Consider the following 9,796-nt stretch of genomic DNA (forward strand, 5'->3'; position numbering starts at 1 on the left):
AAATACCCCCAGCCTTAGATAGGATTATATACCAGTTTAGTTTGTAACCCTAGTGTTACAAGATAACGACCTATTTTAACTATTAAAACAAGTGGTTAACCTACGTGAGCATGCAACTAGTCTTTGTTATGGATTTTTAATGTCTAACCCATGTTTATTACAACTTACAAAATTTTAGACATGCTAAGCATCCATAACATACATCAAAGACATTCAACATTTAATATAACATTTATATTAAAACATTTGAAACCCTATACATGCATACTATATATTATAACACTTTATAACATACTCCCCAAATAAGAATCAAACCAAACTCCAAATTTAAAACAATTTTCCCCAAATAACATCTCACTTTTGACATTAACTTAAATCCAAATTAACAAATCTTTTTAGATACTTGATTTAAGAACTGTGAAAACTGTCATGAGCTTAAGAAAGTCTTATCCACTAAAATATACATCTGAGCCTACTATATTGTTGTTGGGTTGTATGTCCTAAAACTCGCAGTTTGTAAAGTTAAACATATTCTATTATCAATAAAGATGTTATTCAACATTTCTTCAACAAAGTTGTTATTAAATTTGTAAATTGCACTTATAAAGACTAAATCCAATAAACTAAGATCCATGGCTATTATATGAATACTTGAACTTTATGTGGAGACATAAAGATGGATCAAGTTCAAGTAAATAGCCAAAATGGTCTATAGTATATGAATAAGGTTGGGTGCCTAATTCTGGTAATATTATCGGATGTGGCCCACTCTATAGTTGTTACAATCTATTGTAAGGTGTTACAAACGATGTGATCTTGATTCGTTCATATATTGACATGAGGAGTGGGGGCATCCTATGCATAGAGTTTGCATAAGATTGGGCTAAGAAATAAGTCACTCAAGAAATAAGTCACTCTTACTTTATAACGTTGTTTACTGTTTAAGACTGACTATTTCGCTTAGATGACCTATGTAAATCGATCTTAATCCTGAGCTAACTATGAACTCCTGTATATTCGGGATTATCCTTATATTTTCATAGGTGAAGGTTGGCTCAGTAATGTTGCCTCAATAAGCCTCCCATTCTAGGGATAAGACTAGGTAGTTGGGGACATAGGGTGCAAGATAAAATTCACACCTACCCGATTTAGGGATAGGAGGAAGATTGTTTTCTTAAGTGTTTAATCCAAGTCTTGAACAAGGGGTCCCACCCTCCCATTGGCCCGAGAGGGATCCAGTTTAGTGATTGGATCATAAACCAATTGTTCATTAGAGGATTAGTGGAACGTAAGGAGCAAGACGTAATTTCAGGGGTAAAACAACATATTGACCCAGCCGTTATTACGAACAACCTGTGAAGGGTCGACTTACTGATTATGGTTAAATCAAGTGGACAAAAATATATTTACAGTGAGGAGAGTGCAACTATCGAGCTATAGTGGTGTGACTCGATAGTTAATGAATATTGTTTAATTCGGTCTAAAGAGTTTTAACCAATTAATCTAAAATCGTTGGAGCTCACGATCTGTAGATTCATAAGATCCCTCTACTAGCTCGTACAACATGAACACCTTGAATTAATAAATTGAGTGAATTTTGAATGATTTCAATTTAAAATGTTCAAAATTGAATTTAGGGTTTGAATTTTAATAGTTCAAATTCAAATTAGGGTTTGTATAATTATATTCAATATAATTAATAACGTTTAATTGATCAAAATTAAACGAAATTAGAGAGTTTATGATATTTAAATATTGATTTAAATATTAATAACATGAATAGACTTCATGTTTAAAATTAGATGTATGATTAATTTAATATTTGATATTAAATTATTATTTAATTAATTAAAATCAAATTAATTTTCAACTTTTATTTAATTTGAGCAATTGGATTTTGAAATTTTGAATTTAATTAATTTGAATTAATTAAATTAGATTTTATTTAATTTTGGAATTAACTAAAATTAGAAATTAAAGTGTTTAGTGGAAACATCCAAACTTTTCTAAGTAGGAGGTGGATTCTTCCAATTCACACACATTGCCCATTAATTTCATGCATTTGAAGTGGCATCAACTTGTCTCTTGAGTGCCTGCATGAAAGGGAATAACAAAACTCTTCAATTTGGAGATTGATATAGAGATTTTGCTGCTAGAAAAAGTTTGCTGTAGAAATCTGTTCTTCATCCAAAACCCACTCTATTCCCTTAATAAATTCAGTTCAATTGTGAGTTCCACTACTCAAATTCAAGTCTGAAAAAAGTAGAGAAGATCTCTTGGTGGTTCACTGTAAATTTGGCATTGGAATAACGTGAAAAGCAACTTCGATGGGAGGAATTCTTCAAAGGTACATGTTTCTTGAAACCCTCTTCTAAAAATTTGATTTTGCATGCTTTTAGAACTCAAATTAAACGTAATTAGAGTGTTTATTGATTCTGATTGCTTCCATCGCATGCTTCCTTATCCAACTATCACATGGAAATCTTCATACATGCGGTGGAGAAACTGATCATACTATATAGTGCGTCATCTTAAGATATATAACAGAACAAATCTGGTCAACTAAAAACTGCTTCTATTCTAAAAGTGCCAACTGTGATGTTTTTCTTAGGGTTTATAAGTTTGAGAATAACTCTATTTAATTAAGTATCACATTCATGAGAAACTCATCATGAGGCTATATACTGTCACGGGCTATAAAACTTGCTTGAGTCAATCCTCATGTTATTCTTTAGCATTAAAACAATCGCATAATTATTTAGTGTTGGGGTACTCGGTATCAAAAAAAAACAAACATAGAGTAACACAATGAAAATATAAATGGATAAAGAAATAGTGGGTTCCTTCATTTTTATGGTTACTAAATCCCGTAGGGTTCTATAGTTTGTAATTATATTGTAAAAACATTTTATTTATTTAATAAAATATGTGATGTTATATTTGATATTTAGTAGTTTTGACCCACAAACCAATAAACTAACATCCAAGGTTATCTTGTAGCTTAAACATGTATATAGAGACATACAGGTGGATCATGTTTAAGTGATAACTTAAATGGTTTGTAGTAGATGGATAAGGCTGGAATCCCTTATCCCGGTGATACTACGAGTATGACCCGTTGTGTAGATACAATTGTTGTAAAGTGCTTCAAATGATCTGATCCTGATCATTCATGTAGAGACACATGCATGGGGATATTCTAAACAAAGAAGTTTGTATAAGATCGAACCATGAAATAACTAGTCTTGTTATATAACACCATTTATAATAGAAACTTACATTTAACTAGGATGATCATAGGTAACATGACCTGAATCCGGAGTGAGTTGTGAACTCCTGTATATGAAGGCAGTCCTTTGATTTGTATGGGTGCGAGTGGCCAGATCGCCGACTCAATAAACCTACCATTTTGGAGATTCGTCTGATTAGGGAGTTGAGAGCACAACTACACAAGATGGAATTCACTCATTCACTAACGTCAGGGTAAGTAGATAAATTACTCCATTAAAGGCTGATTTTTGGGCTTGAACAATGTGGCGCCACACCCTTTCCTGGCTCGATAGGAGTTTGGTCATAGTTGGACTGTGATTTATTGTACATTAGAGGGATCAGTGGTATTTAAGGAGTTAGATGTAACTATAAGGGAAAAACGGTAATTTTGACCCAACTGTACTTATGAGCAATTTATGAAGGGTCATCATACTGTTGACTGGTTTTATCCAATGAACATAGAAATACATATGTAGTACGAAGATTGCAGCTGTCGGTCTTTAGTGGAGTACCCGACAGTTAACGAATGGTGAATAATTTAATTAAAGGAGTTTAATTGATTATTCACGTACCATTAGAACTTTAGGCTACATGTCAATAAGGTCCTTCTGTAGCTCAATGGGAATTAATGAGAATCAATCTTGGATTAATTTGACTTGTTCGTCAATTGAGGGAATTAATTATATGAGATATAATTAAGTTAATTTAATTATATATGATATAATTATTGTAATGTATTCAATACATTATAACATAATGTTTTTTGAGGAAATAAATATTTGAATATGATTCAAATACTAATTATATGAATTGGATTCATATAATTAGATTTAATATAAATGGGATTTATATTAAGTGTTATTGTCGAGAGAATTAAAACTATAAGTTATGTTGTATTTGATACAATATAAAAACTATAGGTTATGTGTTATGTTTGATATAACATATAGTTTAATATATATTATATAATAAGGTAGTTATCATATATATTAAATAATTTATTAAAATAAATTATTTTATTTTATTTTAATTTTTTTGAAAATTCATTTTGGGAGGGAGTTACCTTTTTTCTCTCTACTACAAGTTAGTGGGGTGTAGATGAGTATTCCTCTTGAGTTTTATAGAGACTAACACAACAACAATAAAAAAACAAAAGAGAAAATTCTGAGAAAAGGTTCTCTAGTTCTCAATCTCCTTCCTCTCAAAATAATCCTCCTTTCCCTCAACAAAAAGTCCAAGAATCTACAACTCCTTGGATTCTCATCCCAGAGAATATAGAAGGCTCTAATTGGTGGTGTCCAAATTAGGGTTTCGAGTTCGTAGTCATTTGGTTCGTTCGTTTTTTGTTCGACTCCGAAAGAGAGGAATTACGTGAAGATTAGATCTTCAAAGGTGAGTTCTCCTTATCTCTCTTTTCTCAATTTTCTTTAACATCCTGTAATTTTAATTGAATGCATAATGTTTCTGTATGTTTTCTATAAAATTATGTATTTTGTGAAAATCAGGATCTGGATCCGATCCCCATTTTTGCTCACAAATCTTTACCGATTCCTTCACTTAGAATCTGCTGCGAACAAGTCTAGAATTCTCTCTAAAAATGAGGTTTTGAAGTTCCTGGATGCTAAAACATCAGTCAGTTGATAACACATTTCTATAACCTCATAATAGCCGTAATCGATCCCTGAAATTAGTTTTTACGATGAAACCTTTTTGATTCATAAGTCCTAGCTTGAATTTCTTGTACTTCTTAGAGCTAGTTAACTCATTGCCAATGCAAGAGAAAACATACTATCTTGTAATGCTCCAAACCCACCTATAGCAACTTCTTGTTATCAACTCAACTTTATTACCAAGTCTACCCCTTATGCCAATGGTGATCTTGGAAGATCTAACTTACTTACTTTTGTGCATATACCATTTTTGTTTCTCTAAGACCTAATTTACTGTTGTTCCTCAGTAGCTCAGTGGTAGAGCGGTCGATTGTTAACCGATTAGTCGTAGGTTCTCGAATCCTACTTGGGGAGATTTGATTCATTCGAATGAAAGGGTTTGCTTTGACCATTAAGAGTAGGTAACCCATTCCCTGGGGCTTTACCGAGACTAACTAGTAAAAGGCCCAAAAACGGAAACGATCTTAAAAACCAATCGTGTTCCAGTAAAAAATCTCAATATTGTGGGTCAAGTCTCCATTTGTGAGCACTAAAGGACGAACCGTTCCCTAGTCAATTTCCTCTTCTTTAGGCTGGGCTCAAATAGTTTGAGAGTAACATTACACAATCTCCAAGATCATTTTTTTTTAAAACAAAAAAAAAAAAAAGAATAGATTCTCTATTTTAACTTGCCATTTCACTACCAAGACATCTTGAAAGTGAATCATATTCCATATCTAAGCTGATAGACTGAATCACACCAATAAGACAATGTTCAAATTGAAGATTGAGCATGGTGCGTGCATGGGGTATCCCATACGTCATTCGAATAGTGATTCGATTGATGATAAAGAAAGAGAATTCTTGGTTCAGTTCTCCACCTTAACGACAGAAAAAAGAATTGATCAAATTCTATTGAGTCTGACTCATAGTGATCATTTATCAAAGAATGAGTCTGGTTATCAAATGATTGAATAGAGCCCAAACCTCCATTTCTCACACCCGTTGTCCACCTTGCGTGGCCCTTCCTCTAAGGGGTTGTTGTGTAACAAGTGCATAATGCCCACTGGAACGTCCGTGTATTTTATCATCAAATTGATTAATTAATTTCAAGGTATAAGGCTTTCCTATTATAATAGTTTGTTCAAAAGGATTTCCCGTTCTTCCATCAAATATTCTGCTTTTTCCCGGAACCCATGCTTTTTGAAATGTAATCACTATAATAGCTATTGAAAATAATGATCCACACAACAGAGCTGCATAACCCAATACCATCATACTTACGTGCATCATTAACCAATGAGATTGGAGAGCGGGAACTAATAGTGGGGATTGATGCATTTCAGTTAAAAAACCTATAGTAGCAAAACCTTGGGTAAAAATAGTACTTGGTGCGGTTATTGCACCTACACTTAAATGGTTTTTATATTTTTTAAAATTTTTTTAAAAAATAATGACAAAAAAAAAAAGAAAAAGAAATCTCCATTTAAAAGATATTAAAAACAAAAACGATAGAGTGTTAACAGTATATGCAAATTTAAAGTGGACGGTAATATCCCTAATGCAACAATCATAACAATTAAAATTAAAATTTAGGCAAGGAATATTGTAAAAACTTCTCATAAACTTTTCACAACTAAAATAATTGACATATTCTTTTTACGAGAAATTCTTATAAATAAAAAAATTCAAAAAATCTTTACATTTTATAGCAAAAGTTTCAAAAATGTTTCGTACTCTTGAAATTTTTTATTATAAATTATAAATATTTTTAAATATTTTTTATATTTAAAAAGTTTCTATATTGACACACATACACTGAAAACAATTTAAATGTTCATTAAATTGAGTCATGCAAATACTCTATAATAGCTAGAATTTTCATCATATTTTCCTTATACGAAAAAATTTACATCCCACATCAAAATCTAACACAAACTCTTCCTTGTGGTGCACAATCTTATTAACATTGATCATATTTCCACGTCGGATTTTTCCTTAAATTGCAACCATTATTAGAAACTTAAAACTAATAATTAGTATCTAAGAAAGTACTAATAATTAGTATCTAAGAAAGTTTGTACCAGATTGAAGGCTGGCAGCAAAAAAGAAGAAGAGAAGAAGGCTAGCTGCTGTTTTGGAGTCTTCTCTGTCCCTTTCTTTTATTTTCCGTAAAATTAGTTGAGGTGTAAGTGAACTGACACAGAGATATAAGAAAAAGAACAAAGACGCCGTTTGATTTTCCTTTTTTTAAAAGAAATGCCAAACGTACAAATATATACGATTATCGAAACGATTTAAAAATTTATAATTGATGATTTTGTTTTAAAAAAAAATCGTGGAGTGAAGGGTAAATCTGGGAAATAATATTTCTAATAAAATGTGGGAAAATACTTAAGGGTCGTAGTTATATATCTAACAATAATGCAATTACTCAAATTTAAAAGATGTGATAATCAAATATAATTTACACAAAATATCTTTGGTTTTTGTAATCCTAAAATCATATATTTTCTTTAATCCGATGGACTTGGAACAACTTTATATATATATATATATGATTTCAAATTCTGACTTAATTTGAATTCTTTACTTTAATTGCAAACCAAATTGTCAAATATATCATTCTTTAATATCCGTAACATGTACGATTTGAATTTAATTCAAATTTAGAATTTGAGGAATAAAATAGGAAGATTCTTATAAATAGAAAAATTTAAAGAATATTTACATTTTATAGCAAAAGTTCCAAAAATGTTTTGTACTTTTTGTGTAAAAATTTTTTTAAATATTTTTTATATTAAAAAAAGACCCCTTCCGCATCTAAAAATTTTAAACAAGGTAAACATTTAATTTCCGATTTTGTGAAAAATTAGAATTAACTATCTTTTAACCTAACGATTTTAAGGACAAGATATGGAGAAATAATGGAGAATTATATTAGGGTTTTTCAACAATAACAATGAGATATGGAAACTTAAATACAAGAATTGAATTGAGTTTTTTACCTACAAATAATTAACATAATACAAAATGATGTAATATTAAATACTAAATGCTACAACATTGTTATCTAATACTCTTAACATTAACAATATACTAAAAGTAATTTCATGTTCAAAATTCAATCCTAATTATAACTTAAGTGAAAGTGAATCAGTGGTTAATTATTCTGGGAAAAGGATAAGTAAACTTAACCTAATTTATTTTAGCTAGTTAAGAAACATATATGTTGCACGTGAAATCTCATAATCTTAATTAAAAATTTTAAAATATATATGTTTTTAGTATTTTATAAATATTACATAATTTTATTATATTTACTATAATACTTGAAAGTTAGATAATGTAACAAATTTTATTTGAGTGTCATTTTTTAAATTCATTAAAAGAATTATATCTAATTCAAAGAAGTGCTAATGTAACACTTTGCTTGTAACATCTCCAATTTTTCAGGTAATTTGCATTAAATTATCTTGAAATATTTATGCGTTATTTTGATAAATTTGACCTAAAATTTTAATTTGGGAGGTAAAATAATTAATTTAAAAGATATTTGTAAAGAATTGGAATATTGATTCAATTTAAGGAAAAATTGAATTAATTTATTTTGGGAAAAATGTGTTTTTAAATTGATTAAATATTTGGAAGGATGTAATTTATCTCAACTATTAGATTGTATATTGCCTTTAATTTTAGCTTGGAGCGAAAATTAAGTTAATTGGTTTGAGATCAATTTAATAAGAAATTTAAAAATTTTAGATTATTTTGGATAAAGATTTGAAAATACAACCATCCACTACATTCCAAACCATTCACTTCATTTATAAGGGAAGTCAATTAGAGAGAAAAGTACTTGTTACTTTCTTTTTTTTTTTTAGTCGTTCGTCTTTGTGTGTTCGTTGGTCACCGTCAGTCACTGGATTTTTATTTGGTAAGTTATGATGTTTTTTTTTGGATGGGCCAATTTTGATTTACCTATAAGATTTGGAGCATCGATTCGAGTTTTTGAAAGTCTTGTACTATTCAACAAGTTCCGGAGCTTTGGAGTGCATAGTGAATATTAAGAGTATGGAACTTTTTGGATTAGTTATAAATATTGGAAATTAGATTTTAAATCCTAAATTATGTTTTATGTGTAGATTGTATTTGAGCAAAGTCTGGAATCAATTTGGAGTAAACAAAACATTGGAAACAATAGTTCAAGTTTTTGTGGAGGTTGATTTCTTGGATTAATTTTGGAATTTCAATTTGAGGCAAGTGATTTTACTATTGGAATCACCTTTGTGCCGAATGATAAGATTAAGGATACTTTTGATGGTTCTAAGATTGTTCGAATCATGATGTCTGATTAGAAAGCAAATATGAACATATGACTATCCTACTTGATGTATGTGATAAGAATGAGCATGATCATATTTTATAAGATATTATACAAGAATATATGAGCATGATCTAGATATTATTTGACATATATGAGGATGAATGAGTTTTATGTTATGATTTATATGTGTGAGACTCTATTTTATGATGCATGTTACTTATGACAGTGATACTTACCCTTACCTGTAGTTAGATATCCACCAGAGGTTTGTGTTTCCTTTGAGATTCAAAAAATGTGGTGATCTCCTTCGGAATTTTATCAGAGGTTTGTGTTCCATTCGGGATTCACCAAAGGTTTGTGTTTCCTTCGAGATTCACCAGAAGATTATGATTCCTTTGGGATTCACCAGAGGTTAGTGATCTCCTTCGGGATTTCACTAGAGGTTGTGATTTCCTTCGGGACTTCATTAGAGATTAGTGATCTCCTACGGAATTTCATCAGAGATTTATGGGTACATCTCACTTACGGTAAGGTGAGTTCAATTATCCACTAG

The 9,796-nt window shown here is 30.4% G+C and overlaps 1 non-coding gene across 1 annotated transcript; it reads left to right on the top strand.

The window, feature by feature from the left end:
• The first annotated feature begins 5,220 nt into the window (after positions 1-5,220).
• On the top strand, positions 5,221-5,294 carry TRNAN-GUU. The gene has a single exon. It is a non-coding gene; the product is annotated as a tRNA-Asn (tRNA).
• Positions 5,295-9,796: the final 4,502 nt, after the last annotated feature.

The sequence above is a fragment of the Benincasa hispida genome, chromosome 5, assembly GCF_009727055.1.
Source record: "Benincasa hispida cultivar B227 chromosome 5, ASM972705v1, whole genome shotgun sequence".
In the NCBI taxonomy this organism is placed as follows: Eukaryota; Viridiplantae; Streptophyta; class Magnoliopsida; order Cucurbitales; family Cucurbitaceae; genus Benincasa; species Benincasa hispida.